Source organism: Trichechus manatus, unplaced genomic scaffold, assembly GCF_000243295.1.
Source record: "Trichechus manatus latirostris isolate Lorelei unplaced genomic scaffold, TriManLat1.0 scaffold00064, whole genome shotgun sequence".
In the NCBI taxonomy this organism is placed as follows: Eukaryota; Metazoa; Chordata; class Mammalia; order Sirenia; family Trichechidae; genus Trichechus; species Trichechus manatus.
In genome coordinates this window covers 2,213,825-2,227,061 of record NW_004444000.1, presented here as the reverse complement: position 1 = coordinate 2,227,061, position 13,237 = coordinate 2,213,825, and positions in this window count along the sequence as shown.

The window sequence follows — 13,237 nt, the reverse complement described above, 5'->3', positions numbered from 1 at the left end:
AGCATCTTGGATAGATATCTTCTCATCTTTCATGATATCAGGGAAGTTTTATGTCAACAAATCTTCAATAATTTTCTCTGTATTTTCAGTTATCCCCCCTGTTCTGGTACTCCAATCACTCATAGGCTATTTCTCTTGATAAAGTCCCACATGACTCTTAGAGTTTCTTCATTCTTTTTAATTCTTTTATCTGATTTTTCCTCAAATAAGTCGGTGTCAATAGCTTTATCTTCAATGTCACTAATTCTAACTTATACTGCCTCAATTCTGCTCCTATGACTTTCTATTGAGTTGTCTAATTCCGAAATTGTATTGTTAAACTTCTGGATTTCTGATTGCTGTCTCTCTATGGATTCTTGTACCCTATTAAATTTGGCATTATGTTCTTGAATAACTTTTTTAATTTCCGCTACTACTGTGTCTGTATGTTGCCTGGCTGTTTCTGCATTCTGTTGAATTTCCTTTCTTATTTCTAGAAGAGTTCTGTATATTAATCTTTTGTATTCTGCCTCTGGTGATTCCAAGAAGTTCTCTTCCTCCAGAGAATTTATTGATTCTTTATTTTGGGAGCTTGCTGAAGCCATCGTGGACTACCTCTTTATGTGACTTGATATTAACTGCTGTTCCCAAGTCATCAATAATTTATTATAATTTTATTTTGTATTTGCTTAGTGAGACCTAGCTTCTTATTTTGTTTTGTTTTGATGTGCCCAAATAGGCTGCTTGTGTGCACTAGTTTGATTTTTGACACCTTTGGATCTCTAACATCCTGTCACCAGGTAGTTAGTTCTGTTATTAAGTATGTGCACACAGGAGTCCTTTAAATTTTCCTGTATGGGTTCAGCTCGGGTGTTCAGGCAGTCGGTCACCAAGTGTGTGATGCAGGCTTTCACCCCCAGTCCTAGAGAGGCATGGGTGATTGGTGCAGGCACTGGACTCTGGCTGTGGTAGGGGATCACACGCTGAGCCAGGCAGGGCACTGACAGCTGCCCCTGAGAGTCTGAAAGGAAAGCGTGTCCCTTTTGGAATCTACTTCTGGAGTGCAGAGGGAGGAGGTAAAAGGGAGAGAGGTTTTTCCCAAACGGGCTTTTTTTTTTTTTTTTTTAATCCCCGCGAAAGCATTCACGTATGTACTTATCTTAGCCTCTTGGGATCTGCTTTTCACTGGTTTGGAGTGTCCAAGCAGAATCTCTGCTGCCGGGTCTCTCTTGTTGTGGAAACTGCTTCCCAAGAGCATGCACAGCGCAGCTGTTTGCCTGCTTCACTGTGGACCAGCGTGGCTGCAGCGCTGTAGTTTCGCCGCCGCACCTCTGGCCTTCTTCACTTCCTCCAAAGGGTCTCCCTGTTCCGTAGCACTCAGAAGAGTTTCTCATCTTTGCCTTGTTCAGGGCTCCTAGATATTCACATAGAATCAAATCACTTGTTTTTCCAGGTCTTTGTTGTAAGAGGGATATAGGAAGCGTCTAACTACTCCACCATGTTGACCATACCTCTAGTATAATCTTGATAACAAAACCAGATAGGGACAGTACAAGAAAAGAAATTACAGAAGGATTTCAACTATAGACCCAAAAATCCAAATTTAAAAAAGTAAACTGCATCCAATGGTGTATCTTTCCCATGAATCAAAATACCAAGATTTTAAATGTGAATATCAATTGTTAATGGTATAATCCTGAGTCTCATACTCAACACTATGCACAACAGCTGGCAGTTGTTATTTACCCATTCTGTCCTGATTACACTATGATACCATCTCTGATTTACAGATGGGGAAGCCAAGGATAAAAGAAGTGATAAATTTAACATCAAGACTATGAATTTCTTAAGAGCAGGGATTGCTGATTCTTACTAGAGTTGCTGATATATAAAAGATGCTGAATGGATAGAGAAAGAAAGGAGAAAGGAAAGAAGTTAGGGAGAAAAAAAGGAGAGAAAAGAAGGGGGCAAGGATAGAAAGAATGAAAGAAGGGAGGATGCGAGATGGTCAAGCCTGGATTCAATCAAACTCAAGTTTTGGACTCCAAAGTCCCTCCTCTTTCTACTATTAAACTAAAAGCTGTGTTTAAATCTAAAGTTCTGCAATGACCTGTGTCACGGATTGAATTGTGTTCCCCCAAAATATCTGTCAACTTGGCTAGGTCATGATTCCCAGTATTGTATGATTTTCTACCATTTTGTCATCTGATGTGATTTCCCTATGTTAAATCCCATCACTATGATGTTAATGAGATGGATTATTGGCAGTTATATTGATGAGATCTATAAAATTAGATAGTGTCTTAAGCCAATCTGTTTTGAGATATAAAAGAGAGAAACCAGCAGAGAGACAGGGGTACCTCATACCACCAAGAAAGCAGTGCCAGGAGCAGAGTGTGTCCTTTGGACCTGAAGTTCCTGCAGGGAGAAGCTCCTAGACCAGAGGAAGATTGATGACAAGGACCTTCCTCCAGAGTCTACAGAAAAAGCTTTCCCCTGGAGCTGATGCCCAGATTTTGGACTTCTAGCCTCCAAACGTCTGTTTGTTGAAGCCATCCACTTACGGTATTTCTGTTATAGCAGCACAAGATGACCAAGACAACTTTTAATGGGAGAAATGCTAAACATAAAATCAGAAGGCTTAAGTATAATTTATGGCTTCACTTACTAACTAAACAAGTCACTTAATTCCTTTGGTCTCAGTTTCCCCATGATTTGGTTTAAACTGTGAAAGAACCATGCGGATGTCAAACAGCACTATTTTCACAATTAGTACTCCTTCTGTGGTCTATAATGTTAGCAAATGTGTGAAGAAACACATTTATTGTTGTTGTTGTAAGGTACCATCGAGTCAGTTCCGACTCACAGCAACCCTATGTACAACAGAACCAAATCTCCCTAGTCCTGTGCCATCCTCACAATCGTTGAAATGTTTGAGGCCATTGTTGCAGTCACTGTGTCAATCCATCTCATTGAGGGTCTTCCTCTGTTTTGCTGACCCTCTACCTTTCCAAGCATGATGTCCTTCTCCAGGACTGGTCCCTTCTGATAACATGTCCAAAGTACATGAGACAAAGTCTTATCATCCTCACTTCCAAGGAGCTGTGCTTCTTTCAAGATACGTCTGTTTTGTCTTCTGATAGTCCATGGCATATTCACTATTCTTTGCCAACACCATACTTCAAAGGCATCAATTCTTCTTCAGTCTTCCTTATTCATTGTCCAGCTTTCACATGCATATCAGGTGACTGAAAACACCATGGCTTGGGTCAGGTGCACCTTAGTCCTCAAAGTGGCATCTTGCTTTTTAACATTTTAAAGAGGTCCTTTGCAGCAGATTTGCCCAATGCAATACATCATTTGATTCCTTCACTGCTGCTTCCATGGGCATTGATTGTGGATGCAAGTAAAATGAAATTCTTGTCAACTTCAATATTTCCCGAGTTTATTATGATGTTGCTTATTGGTCCAGTTGTGAGGATTTTTGTTTTCTTTAAATTGAGGTGTAATCCATACTGAAGGCTGTAGTCTTTGATCTCATCCGTAAGTGCTTCAAGTCCTCTTCACTTTCAGCAAGCAAGGTTGTATCATCTGCATATCACAGGTTGTTAATGAGTCTTCCTCCAATTCTTCTTCACGTAATCCAACTTAGATTATTTTCTCGGCAAACAAATTGAATAAATATGGTGAAAAGATAGAACCCTGATGCACGCTTTTCCTGATTTTAAACCAAGAAGTATCCCTTGTGTTCCAATGACTGCTTCTTGGTCTATGTACAGGTTCCATATAAGCACAATTAAGGGTTCTGGAATTCCCATTTTTCTCAGTGTTATCCATAATTTGCTATGATCTGCATGGTCAAATGCCTTTGCATAGTCAATAAAACACAAGTAAACATTTTTCGGGTATTCTTTGCTTTCAGCCAAGATCCAACTGACATCAGCAATGATATCTCTCATTCCATGTCCTCCTCTGAATCCAGCTTGAATTTCTGCCAGTTCCCTGTTGACGTACTGCTGCAACCATTTTTGAATTATCATCAGCAAAATTTTACTTGCTTGTGATATTAATGATATTGTTCAATAATTTCCATATCCTGTGGGATCACCTTTCTTTGGAATGAGCAGAAATATGGATCTCTTCCAGTCGGTTGGCAAGGTAGCTGTCTTCCAAATGTCTTGGCATAGACAAGTGATCACCTCCAGTGTTGCGTCTATCTGTTGAAACATCTCAGTTGGTATTCCATCAATTCCTGGAGCCTTGTTTTTCGACAATGCCTTCAGTGCAACTTGGACTTCTCCCTTCAGTACCTCTGGTTCTTAATCGTATGCTACCTCTTGAAATGTTTGAACATCCACCAGTTCTTTTCGGTACAGTGACTCTGTGTATTCTTTCCATCTTCTTTTGATGCTTCCTGTTCAGTTCAATATATTGCCCATAGAATCCTTCATTATGGCAACTCGAGGCTTGAATTTTTTCTTCCGTTCTTTCAGCTTGAGAAATGCTGAGTGTGTTCTTCCCTTTTAGTTTTCTAACTCCACGTTTTTGCACATTTCATTATAATACCTTACTTTGTCTTCTCCAGCTACCTTTGAAGTCTTCTGTTGGGCTCTTTTACTTCATCATTTCTTCCTTTACTTTAGCTCCTCCACATTCAAGAACAAGTTCAGCCTCTTCTGACATCTATTTTGGTCTTTTCTTTCTTTCCTGTCTTTTTAATGACCTCTTGCTTTCTTCATTTACGATATCTTTGATATCATTCCACAACTCGTCTGGTCTTTGGTCATTAGTGTTCAGTGCATCCAGTCTATTTTTGAGATGATCTCTAAATTCAGGTAAGATATATTCAAGGTCATGCTTTGGGGCTTGTTCTAATTTTTTTCAGCTTCAGCTTTAACTTGCGTATGAGTGATTGATGATATGTTCCACAGTTGGCCCCTGGCCTTGTTTTGACTGATGTTATTGCACTTCTCCAATCATCTCTTTCCATGGATGTAATCGATTTGATTCTTGTGTATTCCACCCAGTGGGGTCTAAGTGCATAGTCACCATTTACTTTGTTGAAGAAAAGTATTTGCAATGAATAAGTCATTGGTCTTGCAAAATTCTATCATGCAATCTCTGGCATCGTTTTTATCACCAAGGCCAAATTTCCTGCTTCCCATCTTTCTTTGTTTCCAATCTTTGCATTCCAATCACCAGTAATTATCAGTGCGTCTTGATTGCATGTTAGATCAATATTAGACTGAAGAAGTTGATGAAAATCTTCAATTTATTCATCTTTGACATTAATGGTTTGTGCATGCATTTGAATAATAGTCGTTAATAACTGGTCTTCCTTGTAGGCGTATGCATATTATCCTATCCCTGACAGCATTGCACTTTTGGATAGATCTTGAAATGTTCTTTTTGACAATGAATGTGACACCATTCCTCTTCAATTTGTCATTCTCAGCATAGTAGACCATATGGTTGTCTGATTCAAAATGGCTAATACCAGTCCATTTAAGCCCACTAATACACTGGATATCAATGTTTATGCATTCCATTTCATTTTTGATGACTTCCAATTCTCCTAGATTCATACTTTGTGCATTCCATGTTCCCAATTATTAATGGATGTTTGCAGCCGTTTCCTCTTATTTTGAGTCATGTTGCATCAGCAAATGATGGTCCCAAACCTTTACTCCATCCACATCATTAAGGTTGACTCTACTTTGAGGAGGCAGCACTTCCCCAGTCATATTTTGAGTACCTTCCAACCTGAGGGACTTGTCTTGTGGCACCATATCAGATAGTGTTCTTCTGCTATTTATAAGGTTTTCACTGGCCACTTATTTAGAAGTAGCTCTCCAGGTCCTTCCTAGTCTGTCTTAGCCCGGAAGCTCTGCTGAAACCAGTCCACCATTAGTGACTCTCCTGGTATTTGAAATATCAATGGCATAGCTTCCAGCATCACAGCAACATGCAAGCCACAACAGTATGACAAACTGACAGATGGGTGGTGACTTTAAACATTACATATGATTAAAAGCACTATATCTATGCAAAATATTGTGAGGATGTTGTTGTTAGTTATGATTGACTTCACTCTGACTCATGGCAATCTTACGTATAACAGAATGAAACATTTCTCCTCCTGTGCCATCTTCGTGATTGCTGGTATGTTTGAGTCCATTGTTTCTACTGTTGAGCTAATCCATATCCTTGAGGGTTTCTTTCATTTTCTCGGATCCTCTACTTTACCAAAATCATGTCCTTCTCTTGCAATTGGTCTTTACGGATGACATGTCCAAAGTAAACGAGTTGAAGTCTTGCCATCCCTTCCTCTAAGGAACATTCTGATTGTATTTATTCTATGACTGATTTGTTAGTTCTTCTGGCACTCCACAGGATATTCAACATTCTTTATCAAGATCACAGTTCAGATGCATCAATTCTTCTTTCTTCCTTTTTCATTGTCCAGCTTTCAAAAGCATATAAGGCAATTGACAAGACCATGGTTTGAGTCAGATGCACCTTAGTCTTCAAAGTGACATCTTTGCTTTTTAAACCTTATGGTGGTCTTTCGCTGCATATTTGTCCAATGCAATACATTTTTTTTATTTCTTGACTGCTGCTTCCATGGATGTTAATTGTTGATCCAAGTAAAATGAAATCATTGACAACTTCAAGAAGGAAGAAATTGAATTGAAGAAGAAATTAAAGCTGTCAATGATTGTAAGGATAATACAGTCAATATTAATTGAACAATAATTTTGTGCCAAAAACTTTGCAAAGTGTTTAAAATGTATTTGTCACTGTTACAGCTATCCTACAAGGAAGGTCCTATCATTATATTCATTTTTCAGGCAAGAAACTCGAAGCACAGTAAGGTTTAAGTAACTCTCCCAAGATTACACAGCTAGTAAGAAGCAGAACAGAAATATACACCAAGGTAATTTGATTCTAGAGTCCACACTCTTAATTGCAACACCATAGAAATGGACTTTACAATCAGAAACTCTTCCTGATGTACAGATCAAGAAACCATTTTTAACAACTAGTTCCAGTTTTGGTGTTTATTCAATCTATTTGTAGTAACTTCTTTCTCAAATCATCACCCTACTGTTTGTTCAGTGCAGGGGCTGTTTTTTTATCATCCCACACTTACCCAAGACTATGATGTCACAAATCCAGAAATTACACTACGTGATGTGGGGCAATCAGTTCTCTCAACCTCGCATGCCTTTCTAGCTACTGACTCATTTCTCTCCTTTACTTCGTGGCCTAGTTTTTTGAAAGAGTTGTCTCCATGTCCATACCTCCCAAAGTTTACTAGTAATTTCCATTCTTTTTAAATCCAATAGATATGTTTCATCCTTTATCTTTCATAATCTTTGAGTGGCATTTGATACTGCTAACAACTTCACCTTTTAAGTTCTGTCCCCTCCTGACTTCTATGGTCTGGGTTCCCATCCTTCTCTGTGGCCAGGTTTTAGTGTGCTCCATGGTCTTCTCTTCATCTGTCCATCTATTAAATACTCTTATTCTCCATGGTCTTTCCATTGTACCATTTCTGTCCCCACCAAACACACCCTCCCTGAACTATCACATCTGCTCTCAGTCATTTCATTTGCTCATAGTTCCCAGGTCTAAATCTTTAGATGATCTCCCTTCTGACCTCCAGGTCAATATAACCAACTGTCTCCTGAATCTCTACTTGGATGGCTTCCAGGCATCTCAAATTCAACAGATGCAAGAAAAAGCTTATATTTTTCACTCCCCAACCTCTTTCTCTGCCTAAGTTCACCATACCAGTGAGCTGGCAATCATTTCCCATCTCCTTTGTATTCTGCATATAATCCATCTTCTAGTCTAGTCAATTTTGCTTCCTTAATTCCTGAAATTAGCCTTCTCTTCTATACTGGCTCAGCCATTAACTCATCAGACCTTCTAAAATGATCTTGCCCTTTCTCAATGCATTCTCCATGCCTCTGCTAGAATGATTTTTCTAAAGTATAAATTGATTAAGGCCTTCTTCTTAAAACCTTTTCATGTCATCCATTGCATTTGGATACTTTCTAGCCTCCTGTCTTGGCAAGGCATTCTGGGCTAGGGAGTTCATAATTTGGTCCCTACCTTCCTCTCTCCAATCTAACCTCTCACCACTCTTCTTTGTTTCAAAAAACCCAGATAATCATATAAAACTACCTGCGCTTCACCATTCTCTTGCATGCACTTTAAGAAATGCTCTTTCAGTGTAGATTGTACTTACCACCCTCATTCCTGCTCCTCCTTTAAATCTCACCTCAAGTTTCATCTCTTTCAGGAAGCTTTCTCAACTCAGCCCCAAAAGAAGCTACAAGTACTTTTTCCTATTCTATAGTATGCTATGATTTCTTCTTTTTATAATGGTCTGAATGATGGCCTTTGTCCCTCATGAGACTGTGAGGTGCCTGAGAGAATGGTTTAAAAATTAGTTTTCTTCTATGTTCCCAGCAATTAGCACAGTGCCTGGAACATAGAAAGTATCCAATGTATGCATTGATTGAATGAAGAAATGGCATGACAAATAGAAATGTTTGAATGCAGCTTCTAAAGAAGGACAAACTACACCTGGCAACCAGTTTTCTGCATCATCTAAAGTTACTACTATTGCACAATGCAGAGCTATTTAATTTCCCCTAAAAATATAAACTCTCACTAAAACTGTGTTTGTGCAAAGGCTGTAATGAAAGAAGCATTTGTTCAAATACAAAGGTCTCTAGCAATTAGTAAACGTGAGACAAATTCAAGATCCACTAACCTTCCAGGAGCTTTTGTGTTTGCAGTTAGATGTATGAAAAAGCTTGTGGAGAATGAGTCTTCTTCACAGAAAAAAAAAAAACACATTATTTAAAGAGCAAAGCTTCTCACCATCAAGAATACAATCTTGAAATTCAGAGTTTGGATTTCCATCAAAAAAGCAGTCCTCACCATGGTCTCAGGGGACATCTATCTCAATTGGCCAAACATTGTTTATTTATAAAGAATATGTTCTACAGGTCCCAAGCCTTGACCCAGTAACTCAGTCCCTCAAGGAGTTTGTATGTGTCTTTGAAGCTTCTATGATTTTGCCCTGGTCAAGTTGTGCTGACTTCCCCAATATTGTATAGTATCTTACCCTTCATCAAAGTTACCACTTATCTGCTATCTAGTTAGTGTTTTTCCTCCCTACCCTTCCCCTCCTTCGTAACCATCAAAGATTGTTTCATTCTGTATGTAAACCTTTTCTTGAGTTTTTATAATAGTGGTCTCATGCAATATTTGTCCTTTTGTAATTGACTTATTTCACCCAGCATAATGCCCTCCAGTTTCATGCATGTAGTGAGATGTTTCAAAGATTTACCATTGTTCTTTATTGTTTTGTAGTATTCCATTCTGTGTATGTACCACAGTTTGTTTATCCATTTGTCATGGGTTGAACTGTGTTCCCCGAAAATATGTGGAAACATTTTGCTAGGCCATGATTCCCAGTACTGTGTGATTGTCCACCATTTTGTCATCTGATGTGATTTTCCTACATGTTGTAAATCTTACCTCTATGATGTTAATGAGGCGGAATAGGCAGCAGTTATGCTAATGAGGCAGGACTCAATCTACAAGTTTGGATTTTGTCTTGAGCCAATCTTTTTTGAGATATAAGCAGAGAGACAGGAGAACCTCAAACGTTTAAGAAATCAGAGCCGGGAGCAGAGTGTGTCCTTTGGACCCGGGGTTCCTGCTAGGAGAAGCTCCTAGTCCAGGGGAACATTGATGAGAAGGACCTTCCTCTAGAGCCAACAGAGAAAGCCTTCCCCTGGAGCTGATGCCCTGAATTTGGACTTCTAGCCCCCTAAACTGTGAGAGAATAAACTTCTATTTGTTAAAGCCATCCACTTGTGGTATTTATGTTACAACAGGACTAGATGACTAAGAAACCATTCATCTGTTGATGGGCACTTAGATTGTTTTCATCCATTTTCTATTGTGAATAATGCTACAATGAACATGGGTTTGCATATGTCTATTTGTATCACAGCTCTTATTTCTCTAGGATATATTTCTAGGAGTGGGATTGCTGGGTCATATGGTATTCCTATTTCTAGCTTTTTAAGGAAGCATGATATCATTTTCCAAAATGGTTGTACCAGTTTGCATTCCTACCAGCAGTGCACAGGAGTTCCAACCTCCCCGCAACCTCTCCAACGTTTGTTATTTTCCAGGTTTTTTTTTTTTTTTTTTGCCTTTTTTTTATTGGACTTTAGATGAAGGTTTACAGAACAAATAGTTTCTCATTAAACAGTACACGTATTTTTTTATGACAAATGTTAACAAACCCATGACTTGTCAACACAGTCCCTTCTGAACCTTGGGTTCACTATTACCAGCTTTACTATCCCCTCCTGCCTTCTAGTCCTTGTGCCTGGGCTGTTGTATCCATTAATCTCATTTTGTTTTATTTGGCTGTCTAATCTTAGCTGAATGGTGAACCTAGGGAGTGACTTCATTACTGAGATAAAAGGGTATCCAGGGGCCATACTCTCGAGGTTTCTCCAGTCTCTGCCAGGCCAGTAAGTCTGGTCTTTTTCTGTGAGTTAGAATTTTCTTCTACATTTTTCACCAGCTCTGTCCGGGACCCTCTTTTGTGACCCCAATCAGAGTAGTCAGTGCTGGTAGCCAGGCACCATTTAGTTGTACTGGACTCAGTCTGGTGGAGGCCATGGTAGTTGTGGTCCATTAGTCCTTCGGACTAATCTTTTCCTTGAACATTGTTTTCTTCATTCTCCCTTGCTCCCAAGGGGGTGAGACCAGTGGAGTATCTTAGGTGGCTGTTCACAAGCTTTTAAGACCCCAGACACTCCTCATCAAGGTAGAATGTAGAACATTTTCTTTATAAACTATGTTATGCCAATTGACCTAAATGTTCTCTGAGACCATGGTCCCCACAGCCCTCAGCCCAGCAATTTGGTCCATCAGGGAGCTTGGATAGGTCTATGGAGCTTCCATGACCTTGCCTTGCAGAAGTTGTGCTGGCTTCCCCAATATTGTGTACTGTCTTACCCTTCACAAAAGTTACCACTTACCTATTGTCTATTTAGTGTTTTCCCCCTCCACACCCCTCCCTTCCAGGTAACCATCAAAGATTGTTTCTTTTTGTGTGTAAACCTTTTCATGAGTTTTTAGAGTAGTGGTCTCATACAATATTTGTCCTTTAGTGATTGACTTATTTCACTAAGCATAATGCCTTCCAGATTCATTCATGTTATGAGATGCTTCACAGATTCATCATTGTTCTTTATCGTTCTGTAATACTCCATTGTGTGTATGTACCATCGTTTGTTTATCCATTCATCTGTTGATGGGTATCTAGGTTGTTTCCATCTTTTTGCTATTGTGAACAATGCTGCCATGAACGTGGCCGTGCATATGTCTATTCGAGTGACGACTCTTACTTCTCTAGGATATATTCCTAGGAGTGGGATTGCTGGATCGTATGGTAGTTCTATTTCTAGCTTTCTAAGGAAGCACCATATCATTTTCCAAAATGGTTGTATCATTTTGCATCCTACCAGCTGTGCATAAGTGTTCCAATCTCCCCTCAGCCTCTCCAACATTTGTTATTTCCAGTTTTTTTTTTATTTGTGCCAGTAACGCCAGGGTGAGATGATATCTCATTGTGGTTTTAATTTTCATTTCTCTAATGGCTAGTCATCACAAGTATTTCCTCATGCGTCTGTTGGACACTTTCATGTCTTCTTTGGTGAGGTGTCTGTTCATTTCCTTTGCCCATATTTTAGTTGGATTATTTGTCTTTTTGTTGTAGACATTTTGGATTTTCCTGTAGATTTTAGAGATTAGACTTTTGTCTGACTTGTAATATCCAAAATTTTTTTCCCAGTCTATAGGTTCTCTTTTTACTCTTTTGGTGAAGTCTTTTGAAGAGCATAAGTGTTTAATTTTTAGAAGATCATAGTTATCTAGCTTATCTTCTGGGGTCTGTGTCTAGTTGGTTATGGTTTGTATCCTGCTAATGCCGTGTATTAAGGCCTCTAACATTGATCCTATTTTTTCTTCTATGAACTTTATAGTTTTGGGCTTTATATTTAGGTCTTTGATCCATTTTGAATTAGTTTTTGTGTATGGTGTGAAATACAGGTCCTGTTTCTTTTTTTGCAGATGGACATCCAGTTTTGCCAGCAAGTTTTTGTTAAAAGACTGTGTTTTCCCCATTGGATGGACTTTGGCCACTTGTCGAAGATCAGGTGACCATAGGTGGATGGATTTACATTGGGGTTCTCAATTCTGTTCCATTGGCCAATGTATCTGTCATTGTACCAGTACCAGCTTGTTTTGACTACTGTAGCTGTACATAAAATTCTGACGTCAGGTAATGGGAGTCCTCCTACTTTATTCTTCTTCAGTAGTGTTTTAATTATCCGGGGCTTCTTCCCTTTCCATGTAAAGTTAATGATTAGTTTTTCCGTCTCTTTAAAGAATGTTGTTCGTATATGGATTGAGATTGCATCATATTTGTAAATTACTTTGGGTAGAATTGTCATTTTCACAATGTTGAGTCTACCTTTCCATGAGCGTGGTATGTTTTTTCATTTATGTAGATCCCTTTGGTTTCTGGCAGTAGTGTTTTGTAGTTTTCTTAGTATAGGTCTTTTACATCTCTGGTTAAATTTATTCCTAAGTATTTTATTTTTTTTAGAGACTATTATAAATGGTATTGTTTTCCTGATTTCCTTTTCATCCTTCTGTTTATTGGTGTATAGGAATCCAACCTATTTTTGTATGTTTATCTTGTATCCTGCTACTCTGCTAAATCTTTCTTTTAGTTCCAGTAGTTTTCTCATGGATTCTTTAGGGTTTTCTATGTATAGTAGTATATCATCTGCCAACAGGGACAGTTTAACTTCTTCATTACCAGTTTGGATGCCCTTATTTCTTCTTCTTGCCTGATTGCTCTAGCTAGAACTTCCAGCACAATGTTAAATAGGAGTGGAGATAAAGGACATCATTATCTTCTTTCTGTTCTCAAGGGGAATGACTTCAGCCTCCCCATTAAGAATGATGTTGGCTATTGGTTTTGCATAGATGCCCTTTATTATGTTGAGAAATTTCCCTTCTATACATATTTTATTGAGAGTTTTTACCAGGAATGGGTGTTGGACTTTGTCCAATGTCTTTTCTGCGTCAATTGAGATGATCATGTGATTCTTTTCTTTCCTTTTATTTATGTGGTGGATTA